This window comes from Poecile atricapillus, chromosome 2 (genome assembly GCF_030490865.1).
Source record: "Poecile atricapillus isolate bPoeAtr1 chromosome 2, bPoeAtr1.hap1, whole genome shotgun sequence".
Classification (NCBI taxonomy): Eukaryota; Metazoa; Chordata; class Aves; order Passeriformes; family Paridae; genus Poecile; species Poecile atricapillus.
This window is the reverse complement of record NC_081250.1, coordinates 30,254,102-30,267,385: the sequence shown is the minus strand read 5'-3', so window position 1 is coordinate 30,267,385 and position 13,284 is coordinate 30,254,102. Positions and strand designations below refer to the sequence as shown.

At 40.9% G+C, this 13,284-nt stretch overlaps 1 protein-coding gene across 1 annotated transcript in view; it reads right to left on the bottom strand.

The window, feature by feature from the left end:
* HDAC9 (histone deacetylase 9) overlaps positions 1–5,565 on the bottom strand; it is a 460,460-nt gene extending 454,895 nt beyond the window's left edge. The window contains exon 1 of the mRNA XM_058831729.1: positions 5,273–5,565. The gene's annotated coding sequence lies outside the window, so the exon portion shown is untranslated. The remainder of the gene's footprint in view (positions 1–5,272) is intronic.
* Between the last annotated feature and the right edge of the window lie 7,719 nt (positions 5,566–13,284).

Genomic DNA, 13,284 nt, shown 5'->3' with positions numbered 1-13,284 from the left:
ACATAATGAAAAGAAGAAAGGGAAAGCTCCAGTGGCTAGTCAAGAAGAGAACCTCCAGGGTTTCCCCATTAAGCATCCTTTCCAGTGTATCAGGTGATGCACCATACTACTTTTCCCACAGAAACCACACAAATTTCCCCATGATCTAGTCAAATTCCCTAGTGCCTGTCCTCCCTTATGATGCCATTAGCCCTGAATGAAATAGTTTTTGATCAGAGGCTGGTGCTGCAAACTAACTGGCTGCTAAGTTTTGCATATATTATTGGGGAACGCTGGGCAAATACTTATCTTCCTCCTAATGCAAACTAAAAGCTGCAAAAAAACAACCCATGAAAAGGTTGGTGAAATGGATTGACTCTTGCAGCAATGTCAACCACCTCCCTGACATAACAGCAGTACCACAACATGGAGGTACAAGGCCATGAGAATAACAGTATGGGACCAAGAGCATGAGAACAGAAAGGCAACACTGCCCTAGAAGCCTTGGTGAAAGGTGACAGAGCTGCAATGGAAAGGCAGCTGCAAATGGAAGGCACTGTGCAGCACCACTTCTTTTATGAATAAGTTCAGGCTCAAGTCTTTACATATCTTGTATGCACACAAGATTGGGATCCTTCAGGGCTGCCAATTTCTCTTGTGCAATGGACATCAGCTTTTCAAAATACTCCTTAGACCAGGTCTTCACCTCTCTTGCAGGTTAAAAGAGCATGGAAACAAAAGCTATGGTCAATGAACATGACAGCAGAGGCTCATACATGCTCAACTAAACCAGAATTTATTCACACTCAAGTTTGAATAAAGCCTCAAGACTGACAGGCATCCATTCTAGAATCTTGAACAGAAATTAACTACAAGACAGAGCATCTCAGAGCAGAAGTTAAATGAAGAGATATAGAATCCATCAACTTCAACTCCAAAACTGAGGAAGTAGGGACAAATAAAAGACATACTGTCAGCAGTCATATTCTTACAGGCACTGCTGAGCTACCTTCACTGAAAAGAATTTCATTTTCTTAAAAATAGTTTACAGTTATGCAAGATATTTAAAACAAATGACCCTGATAGTTGCTACATATCGTAAACAAATTTCAACAAGGTATCATGATTTGTGAATGACCAATGTTAACATTATATTGAAAAATATCATTAACAAATTACTGGAAAGTAAGAACAAATATTTGCTTCCTATGACCTCTCCATCTCATAATCAACATCATACATTAAATTAATGCTAATTAATTCAAGTAAACATCTGCTTGAAGGTTGTGTAACGAAAGTTTTCAGTCACTTGTCCCCAAAAAGGAATGTCTAAATTACGTATCACCTTGTCCACCTTGACCAGGTAAGAATGCATGAACAGTAAGATCTATCCAAACCAAGGACCTGTTCAGAATCCAACACCTTTTTCCCAGATGCCCAACAGCAAATGCATAAGGAAAAGTGAGGAAGTGCAATGCAACCATGTGAATGGTACCTTCTTGAAATACTCTGAAGCCTTCAGAATATTTGCTGGTTAGGGACGTTCTCATTCAGAAGCATTATGTCTCTGCTTTCTAGCCTTGGATATGTTTGGTTGGGGCTTTTTTATCTAGGAATTTGTCTAAATCTTTTTTTGAACTCATGTTAACTGTTTGCATTGATCAACTTCTTTGGCAGAAAGTTATATTGTATTGTACATATATATATATAGATAGATATAGATATAGTACAAAAATGAGGAAGTATGGAGAAGTGCTGGTATGTCCTCACAGGAAAGGCCGAAGCTGGCCTCAAAGCACTGAAACTTTAGTTTTGAGCAGTAGTCAAGCACTATTCCACTGTAATCTTTTAGCTGCTTGAAGATGAAGCTATAGATAAGCAGCACAAATAAATTTTTTAATTTGTTATTTAAGTTGTAACAATAAATTCAACACTAGTATAGTCCAACCCAGCACGCATTCAAAACACATTCATTACACAAGTTACATTGACTAAGGAAAAAATTCTTCGGTCACGTATGATCATCCTAATTTAAAATCTTAAAACCAGAAGGAGAAAATGAAAGGTGATTTCATCAAGTAATGTTAGCTCTAAAATGCCTCACTCATCTATCAGTTTTAACAAACACTATAACCTTAAGTGATTCAGCAATGCAACATTCTCTGCCTATTTATCTGGAAATCATTACTGAGGCCTTGAAGCATGACAAATACGTTTTATCATAGAATAGCCTAATGTTCTGTCTTTACACGAGAGCTATCTTTAATTTGACTCAACAGATGTATTATGCACTTTCTACTTAATTGCAGAAACTTAAAAGAACATTTTCTAAACATTTTCTCTTTTTGAAGAGACTGGAAAACTCTGATGAATACTCATTCCTTTTAATCTGAATTTATATGGAAAGTTCATATAAACAGCATGCTTATAGGACACAGCATATGATCCTCAACAAATGTGGCCCAGAACTCTTTTGTAAAGGGAAAAAGCCTCACTCCTGTGATGCACTAAGCTCTCTCAGCTAAATGGTTCAGCTGAGTACGCTGCAAGCCACAAGTACTTTCTACTGCAGTTTGAACACACATACCCTAAGTAGCCTTAAATTTGCTAGTCTGAATAGTGATGAATATAAAACAACAGTAGAACACACACTCTGGTAAATATGTGTTTAATTTACCAATTTGGAGACGATTAGAGTACATCCCAACTCTTTTGTCATTTTTCATTGGTTACAGTTGATCATTCACAACAGGATTTGATTACTTTCAAAGCTACATTTAGCCTACTAAGCATCAGTTGAATACTAAGAAACTAGCTACTGCAACTACATTTAGGTACCATCAGGATTCATATAATTTTCAGGACAGGTAAACTTAAATTTTATATATATTTTCAGTATGCAAGTAATATTTTTACCAGCAACCTCTATGGGGCTATTTCAGGTAGTGAGATGAAGAACTGGAAATTATTTTCCACTTCACATGCTTTTTAGAAAGTATATCCTTTTTATAACATTTTTATAACTCTTTTCAGTGTTTTATCAAGAAATTAGAAAATACATGTGCCACTTAATCATAGTATTATCTTTCCACAGAAATAAATTCTAATAGGAACAACTACTCTAAATGAAGCATGTACTGACTTCCAACAGCAAAGACACTATTTTGCTTTTGTTTTCAAACTGCTCTGGGCGCAGGAAGATGCTGGTGAACTGAAGATACACAACAGCTTACAAATTACTGTTCACATTTAGCTGTGTAGACCAAGCTTCATTTGTGGAAAAGCAATTTAATGGAAAACTAAACACTACTGTTTTCAAAACTAACATTTTAAAGTCAGATTCAAAACATTTTGGTGTATTACACATTCACACAGACTTGCAGAAGAATCTGAAGCTGAGACCAGTGCTTTGGGTGGGCTTAACTACAGTGCTGTGTTTGCATCAAGTTGGTCACCAAGAAGTATAATGGCATGTTTTTCTCTTTTTTGGAATTCTGAACTGACAACGAGATTTTTGTTTAAAAGACAGCTATTTCAATATTTATATGAAGAAACTGGCACCAGTGGTACATAAACATGACTGACTGCAGCTTTTCTCTGGAGCCATGACATGTTTATTCCCAATGTTTTGGATCACATCTTTGCCATGACAATGAAAAAGAGGTGTTAAAATATATAAAAGTATAAAATATATTATTTGCATCATTCATGGTAGAAAATTCTGTACAGTTGAGACATAGCTATTTTACAAAAATAACAATGCAACTTAAGTGTATGAAGGGATGGAATTGCCTTCCAAGACTGCTCTGGTGTTATGACAGAGAACAAGCTGCCATCTCTTTCTGAACAAAGTAGGTGCTCCTGGTACAAAACATATTATGAGCTGAGGCCACTGATACAGAAATGCATTGGACACGAGAGAAAATTTAGAGACACTCAGCAACAAGATAACTACAGAAGATACAGGGATGCTGCTGTGGAACTAGGTGTGTGGGGATTGAGGAGTAGGATAAGACATTTGGGTAGGACATTTGAAAAACCTTAATGTGAAATACCTTCCTTTTTGTGTTCTTGAGTTCTCATCAGAGCTACAGGCCTTAGTGAGCTTGCTAATTAAATCCTGAATAACTGCCACAAAACTATTTTTCTGTCACAGAAAACAAAATGTCAAGGAACTAAAGCTGACAATGTTGAAAGACAAATGTTTAAAATTCCTCAGTTTCTGTATCAGCACTTGTTCTGTGCTGTTTGTGACAGAGAATCTCAACAGCTTTTGCATCAGAAAAGCACATTCATGCATTTTCATATGTCAAAAGGTCTCCACAATCCACCTCACTACTTCTTTTTCAAAGATCAGCTTGTTTTAAGTATTTGTCTACACTTAAATTTTCACATTGTTTAACAGTGGGTTTAGACCTCCTCAGAGCACTTAAAAATATAAACTGCTGTGGGCTCGGGGTAGATATTCAAAGATGAATATGCATGTTGTGCATTACGAGTAATACCTGTTTTTTTCTATAAGAGTGATAAGCATGAATGATTACTGATTGCTATTACGTTCCATTTCATATCAAAACTCAGACATTTTAGATGAGTCAAAGCAACTGTACCTTTGCTGGAAACTACCTTCCTCATGCCCTGGGCTACCAACCGGGAAGCTGCCGGCCGGGACGTACACACCGCTTTGCCACCGTAAATACAATTATACAAAATTCTGGCCACCCACGCGCTCCCGGGACGGGACGGGACGCGCCCGCCCTCCGGCTGCCGCCTGCTCCGGGCAGTCCGACACCGGCCCGGCGGCGGTGCCCGAGGAGGGCGCGCCCCGGCGTCGCCCACCTGTTCGGCCCCCACGGGGCAGCTCCCCCGGCGCCCTCCGGAGCTCCGCGGTCCCACCGACCGCGGGGAGCTGGTACCGCCCGCGGAGCCCGGGCCGCCGTTCTCGGGCCGGCACCCGCGACTCGGCCGCGGCGCCGCAGGACGCGGGGGTCGCGGAGGATCCCCCGGACCCGCAGACGCACCACCCCGCCCGGCAGGGCAAGCGCTCGGGAGCTGCTCTGCCACTCTAGCTCCCGCGAAGTAAAACTTGCCGCGGGCGGCCGTATCCTCCCTCCCCCGCCACCCTGTCAGCCCTCACACGGTCCAACTTCCCGAAACCTTCCCGAAGATCCCAAAAATACCGGCCCGGCAGGTCGAGGAAAACGTCCGGCTGGCGGGACCGGCCGGCCCGGCACTCACCGCCCGCCGCAGCCGGGCGGGGCGGAGCGGAGGGGCAGCGGCCGGTGCCACTCACCTTCCCGCTCCTCCGCCTTATCTCTTCGCTCGCGGGCTGCAACTTCCAGCGCTTCCCCCAACTGCCATCTTCCACCGGAGCCGGGGGAAACGAGCGGCGCGGCGCGGCGAGGAAAAGTTGCGGCGGCGGCGATTAGGTGCCGATTGGGTGCGGACTGGGTGCCGATTAGGTGCCGATTAGGTGGCCATCGCGCCGGCGGGGCGAGCCTGTGCCGTGCGCGGCGGGCGGGCGGGGCGGCGGCGGCGGCAGCTGGCGCGGGGCTGCGCGCTGCGATCGCCGCCCGTGGCGACGCGGGGAGGATTTGCTAAAAATAGCGGCTCGCTCGGCTCGGCGCGGCGCGGGGGGAGGCGGGGGAGGCGGCCGGGCTGCAGCGCTCCCCGCCGCGGCCGCTGGGGGCCGGGCGGGCCGCGCCTCGCTGCGCCGCCGCCGCCGGGGACAGCCCGGGCGGGCACAGGCACAGAGCACAGAGCGCGCCCGGGCCGCGCTCCGGGCCCCGGGGCTGCGGCTGCCCCGGCCCGCCGAGGGACCGGCTGGCGGCGGAGCCCTGGGTTATTTATTCCGCGGCCCTGGGCACCCTTTCCGCCGCTGGCCCCCGTCAGCCCTCGGGGGAGCGGACACACGTGCCCGCCCTGGCAGGCGAGGGACGGCGGTGAGGCAGCGGGGCCCGGAGGGCTGGAGAGGGGACACGGGGCTGGGACGGCACCGCGCTGCTTCCACCGGGTCCCGGCGTTCGGCACAGGGAGAAAGGCGGTGGTACAGGCTGTGTGGTGTGTGATTCGGTTCCCTTGGGCTATCACAGCCCGGGATGATCGCACATTTCCCTAGTGCTGCTTTCCTCTCACGGCCTTCTGACCAGTCTTGGTATCTTCAACTAGAGGACGCCCACCTTTCTGAACGCACATTAAGTCTCTTTGGTAGCGGTCAAGAGTCTCCAGTATTTCCTAATACTGTTTTAAACAGCGTAAAAACTACTTTAGTCGATGGAATCTGTCACATTTATTTCTAAACTTTTTGATAGAGCTGTTTGTTACTCAGGAGAGAAAGTGTCACCTTTTATTTCTCTCCTTCCAGGGAAAGGTTGGGAGTTCAATTCTTGGCTATCTAAGCAATCAAAGAAAAAAAAAACATAAGAAACTATCTTCCACCTAAAGTCTTTGTAAGTTTCATGCTGCATTTTAACAGAATTTTTTTTTTTTGGGGGGGGGGGATCGATTGTATTTATTCTTTCCAGTTTGTATTGCTTTCAGAGGTGCTTTTTTGAAACAGATGTATAAAATTGTTGTTTCCAAGACTGGTGAAGGACTTGTTAAGTTAGAAAAAGGTAAAGCTGCTAGAAAACGGAGGTTTTGAATTTGGGCCTGAATGTCATTTATTGCTCAAGGAATAAAACAGATGAAAACTCAACTGTGGTAAGCAGTGGTTTTTGTGACCCTCAAAATAAATCTCACTTCTCGAAACTAGAAATAGAGCTGTGTCTGAGTAGTTTCTTTTCATTTGTGTTTTAGTTTGAACTGAGTCAGTTTCAGTGGTATTGCTGGATGTTAAGTCATGGAGTTACATGTGACAGATCCAAGTCCAGACTGGCTAATGAAATCGCACAGCACCGTTTCCCTGGCAGATCAGTACACTTCAAACTGATCCATAACTTTTGTTTCAGTATCTACTTACATTCTTGCCCTCTGTTTACTCAAAGGAAGCATCAGCATTATAATAAGGTTTTAAAAGACTGGTCATCATTCTAATACTATATTGGAAATTCCTGAATTTATACTGGAAAATACCAGGCATCTCTGAGACACGTCCATGTTTTAGTTACTGCTGTGCTTGCCCGCTGGTAATAAATGTAATGAAGTGGTGATGCATGGTAGTTATATTCACCAGTCTTTATCTTGCTTTTGCTATATCTACTCATGCTGTTCCATTTCTTCATTATCTACTTCTTATCCTACAGACCAAAAAATGATTTATCAGCTTGACTGACTTGCTGAAGTGAATATGAGCAGTTCTTCATTCAAATGTTGCATTCCCTATGTTATCACTGTCTTCCTGAGTTATTACAAACATCTACTGAAAGTCATGGAGGTGACAAAAGAATGTGCTGTGCCTGCATTATAAGCTTAATTTATAAAACTTGAGATGGGGTGCTGAAATCTTTAAGATTTTTATCCCTAAAAAGAGACACGCATCAGCCTTGCAGCTTCATCTCTGCCACCATTTTGAAGTGGTGTCTGCTGACTATGAAGGCTATGATGCCCTTCATATATACTCTAATTTACAATAATTACTGGATTTTTGAATGGGAAAGCTTGCATATTTATCACACAGATCATTAGAAAGGTCATTTTTGTGAGGGCCACAGTTTTGGAAACCACACTGAAAAAGAAAAATCGTCTTCCCCATGGTTCCTTACTTTACATAGTGCCTAGTGAAAGCACTAGGAGAAAAAATATGAACATTTTTTCTCTTTTTTCCCCCCAGTCTAATAGAAACACTGAAAATACTGTAAACTAATATACATAAAACACCGTAACATTCAGTAAACCATTTGACACGTATTTTAGTATGGTTAATGCTGTGGAGAAATAGCTTTTGGAAATTCCATGCTTTCACTGGAAACTATCTTAGGTATTAAAAAGGCCCTGAGGTATAACAGCTTATCAAAAAGTACCCAAAACACATCAAGTGGTGAGCAATTCCCTCACTATGATACTGAAAGGGAATGTCTAGGGTGTTCTGCACTGTGTGATCATTAAAAATTAAGGTGATACTCAGCTATATCCCTTTCCAATCCAGTTCATAAATCAACATTTCACAAGAGTGAAACCAATCAAGATGAACAGAAAAACCCTAGGACATTTAACAACACCAGACTAGACTTCGAATGTACACGTGCAAGTTAAATTGTGGATATGAGTAAGATGCTTTTACTAAGAATATTTGCATTAAGTCATTCTTTAAAATTTTAAGATTTGTCTTCGCTAAGAACACCATCAAAATTTGGTGAGGTGAAGGAGTGTAACTTATTTGTGGTATCTTAGACTGAGAATTAATTAAAAGCTCTTCTTTTGGGTGTGTCTTCCAGTCTTTTAGCAAGTGTCTTGCTTAGTAGCTCATAAACATTTTTACATGTTTTTGATTGGGTATAATTGTTGATTTTGTTTACAGAAAGTAGTTGGGTTTTTTCCTGGGAAAAGATCAGCCATTTAGTTGATCAGTTTTACACAACTTGTAAATCAGCTCTTAACTGCTACAGTTAATTGCAATCTAAGTAAATTAACACAGATGCCAACATGTTAAAGATAATAGGATTTTTCAGACTAGCATTAAGAAAAAGAATTGTTTTATATATACTTAAATGTCTTATGAAAATATATTTCCCACACATTGGAGATAATTTAATGTGTGATTAGCTCTTTCAGTGCCTGGGCTTTCAGGAATGCATACACATACCTACATTCAACAGAAACCATTCAGGTGGTTAAAATTTAAACGTGTGATTACATGTTTGTTTTAGTGCCAGTGGTTAGCCAATATTTGGAAATGTGTGGGCTATTTCTTAAAGAAATTATAGAGTCAAGTGGTGTTTGATCCTGACCTATTTGTATGCAGAGAATACAGACATATCTTATTCCTGTGAATGCAGTAAGTCATGAAATGAGTGATCATACTGGGCTGCTCACTCTGAATGTCAAGCCTGCACACAACCATGCCCCCAAAGTGCTTTTTTATGCGCAAAAGCAAGGGTGTTTAAGTGGCCTCTAATGCTGTGGTGAGCAGTGCAGAACTCACAGTGAGTCATATAAAAAGGGGATCTAAGTAAAATGCTTGTCTGTCTGTTGAAAGATTGCCTGTTAGCTTTGGACTAACTGGAGCTGAAGCTGAGTCCTGTCCTTACTTTCCTGTACTGGTCTTGATCCTGAGTACACTTCTGTCCATATCATAAACACCTCTGATGGTTGCAGTTTTGCCTGCTTTTAGTCCAAATCCTTTTTTTACCCGTTTTTTAATGTTGCCTAACTATCTGAACTTTGTCTGGAAGACACTGGTATGTCCCATTATACTGGTTCAAGGGCCCCCTCAAGTATCCTAACCCAGCTCTGATCTCTGACCTTGTCTTTTACTCATTCTGAAGCAGGTGTCTTTCTCAAAGTCATCTGATAATAGACCCCAGTGATAGTCTTATCTGGAGTCTTGTTCAGGCAGAGCAGCAAGTTCTGTCACTCCATCCCTGTTTACATATTCGTGGTGTTTTCTTACTGTCTCCTTGATTTTCTGATGTCCTTGCTTCTTCCTGGCATAAATATGTACAGTTCCAGCAAAGGAGTTCATTTGTATTCACACCTCTTTGTAGAAATCTTGGCTTACAGACTGAGGACCTTTTCCTGTCTATGCTGATCCCCGGTTTGGACAATGGTTTGTATTCTTTGCCATTGCTAAGCTAGCAGGCATTTAAGTTTTTCTTTACCTACCCTGAACAAAACATGGATAGAAGGATAGATCACAACTACATCAAAAACTGCCAACATACCATAAATTTATCTAGCTTACAAAATTCCAGATGCATTAGTCTTTGCAAAAGTGCTTAATAATTGCAAAAATAAAATTACTGGCCTTTGCACTTGATGTGTTTTATTTGTTGCTCGTAATCATTGTTAGAGGGTAAAGAAGGTAATAGAGGTGAATTTCTTTAGTTCCTAACTGAACAAATTGTGTTTAAGTTGAGAAGAGGAATTCTCTGAGGAACATTAAACCTGACCAGATTGTGCTTTTTCAGATGGATGCTTGTGTCAGGTTTTGTTGTGCATTTATTGCAATTAACTGCAGTAACAGATTCTGAATGAAAGAGTGAGTCTGAAATTACACAAACCTTCCTCACTATAATGATTCATCAGGTAGGATTTGTTTCGGCTTTCTGAATTATCTTTTTTTTTTGTTATTATTATCCCACGCTCTGTAGTGATGACAGAGGTGTGATGGAGAACAGGCAGAAGTTACTGCTGGGAGCTTTTATCAAAAGCTTGACGCAGGCAGCCTGGACCTGATGATGATTCATTGATGATCAAGTGCAACAAACAACTCCATGAGAGTATCTGAGCAAGCCATTTCCTGGGGTACACAACAATTTGGTGACATTATTATTCCTTCCTGTAATTTCTTGTTCTGAATTGCTAATTTCCAGTATTGTTTCTTGTCTGAGATCCCACATCTTAGTACCAGGGCAGCATGAACCACGATGTTCACGGAAAGAGAGCTTTTCCTTCAGTTTTCAGCCAAGAGGAAAGGTCTTGGATTTTCAGAGAAAGATAGACGTCCATGATATGATATGGAAGTCTATTGGTAAAATAAAATTTGACATGTGACTGCTAATCTGGTAGAAATGGAAGAGATGGGCTTAGTCCCCTTGTCTTTTGTGAACTTTTGCAAATGCAGTGTGCACTTCCCACTTGCAGGTATTACTGTCAGGCTGTGTAACTCCTCTTTCAATTTAATGTTGAGCAGAAAACATCCTACAATTATCAGGTCTACTTGGCAACAGCCTTGTCAGCTCCCTTTTGGTGTTCATGTATTATCAATAAAATAACAGTAGTTTCTGAAAATGACCAGTTCCATTTACATTTCATAATCTGTTGAAAGGAAGAACGTTTGTGACTGAGTAAGAGAAGGAAGGAGCTGTCAACCCTGTTTTGTGATTACTGCCCACAAATGTTCTCACATTTTGCTTTAAGAAAGTGTTCTGACAAAAATATTAGCACTAATAGTACAGTATACATATGTTCTCAGAGTATAAATAGTGCAACTTCATCTCATGAGATAGCTCAGGGCTCTATCCAATGACTTTAATGAGGTTTGAGGTTGCTCAGCACCTCACAGCAGATGCTCAGCACACCCAAGGAAGGTGACATGGTAATCACGTGAGGTGAAAAGTACCATCTGTACTTGTCCAAGCCAATGGGAGTCACAGAGCCTTGGCGCCTGCAGCATCAAACCTTTCATTCTCCAACGAATGCAAAAAACCCATTTCTTTATCGCACTGGATCAGCATACTCCAACAGATGCACCCTTCAAACCACAATATGTGTTGGCATTCTGCTTTCACAGAAGTGGAACTCTTCTGCCCTAACTCAGGTGACTGCATGGCCCTCAGCTCCCTGCTCAAGCAACAGAGAGAAATAGTGTTGGAGAACAACTTTTCATTAAACTGTAGATGCTGAACACACCTGCAGTGTCTGCTGTCTGTTATTCAGTCTTTACAGGTTTCTTTTTTATTACATTATATCTTACAGGGGAGTTTTTAAGTAGTCAAATGGCCAGAAAAAAATAGCTTATTTGCAGACCACCAAGGAGACACATGCCTATTCCTACATAAATTCTGGATTTGTAGCTGTTACTAGTTTACAAATCCATGTGCCATCAAGGTGATATCTGTGTTCAAGAATATCACATGGATACTCCTTCTAATATTGTAGTGTTTTGCAGTTTTAACACTACAGAATGAAGTAGACTTCAACAATACTAATACATCCAATTTAGAGACATTGATAGATTGGGTCCTGAAAAATCCAAGGGTGATTTCAGCGGAAAAGTCAGAAATGAGAATTAACAAGGGATGTCTTTTACTTACAAAAAGTCCTATTAGTAATTAGTCCATTTCAAATATTCCACTCTGGTTTTTTGTGCTTCCTCCACAGTTTCATTCTTTTCTTTCTGATCAATCATCATGATTATTATCTCTCTGCTACAGAAATTCAGGAAATGTTGCTGAAAAGAGCCTACCATTTCTTTCTCATGTAACCGAATAACTTTGTTGAGGTCACTTTACTGAATGAATTCACAGTTTCTGAAAGCTTTCACACAATCTGTTGTACCCTAAAGAAAAAAAAATGTACTTGTTCACTGAATACCATCTATTCTGTAAGAGTGACTTATTCTACATTTTAGAGCCTTATACATTTTTTGTGTTAATGGCTATTAAAAAATTGTGCAGTACAGCATAAAATCTTACATACATATATATAAATATATATGCATACCTGCATATGATCTCTAGCATATAGGTGTACCATGTAAATATATATACATATATCTTACTTATACATAAGTATGTATAAACATTTGTATAATATTTAAGTATGAACATACAGATATATTCCAGATCGTAGCTGAAAGCTCCCTCTTCTTCCCCCTACACAAAAAGTAAAAAATTTTATCTCAACTTCCTGCAGTCTTTTTATTGTATAGAAAGAATTCATGATTTTAACAAAATTCACCTGTACATAACCTTTGAAACTCCTCCTATTCCACCCAGTCACAGTACTAGAATTGCATAACGAGAGAAGTAGACAAAGGCTGTTCTTTCTGGATTTCTGTCTTTATATGTAAGGGAGAGGAACTCTGATCTCTGCCCTAAATCTTTTCTGCATACAATGTAGCTACTAGAGAACATTCAGCTACTTTAAAAAGTGAGACTAATAAAATAGCAGTAATATAAATTGCTACAGAATTCGTTTAACACACACATTCATTTGTGTAAGCCTGTTTAAATGAAAAGTGTTATGACACTTTCTCTTGAGGGTTAAGACCATGCAACATAAGTAATCACTATAACCAAAACTCTAGAAAATCTTAAATTCACTCACCTATAAAGATCCATATTAAACAAGGATTTATTAATTCAAAAGTTACTATTTATTTACTATTGTTTGAAAAGCATATGTGAGGTGTGGGTCCGTAGTGGCGCAGAATCCCTAGGCAGGTGCAAACAAAGGTTACTTTATTCTAAAAATCTGTCAGTTTTAAGCAATTAGCCAGTTATCAGCTACATATCATTACAAACATAATTCAACTGAACACTGTACACCACAATGTGAACACACAATTGTTATGTAACTTGCTTTTCTATCTCTAATTCAGCTGTGTCACTTTCCCATAGTCCTTTTCTGCTCAGAAGAAGTAGCAAGCCTGAGCCATGATTTTACAAGACCTTCCTTTTATATGGTTTTACCTATATGCAA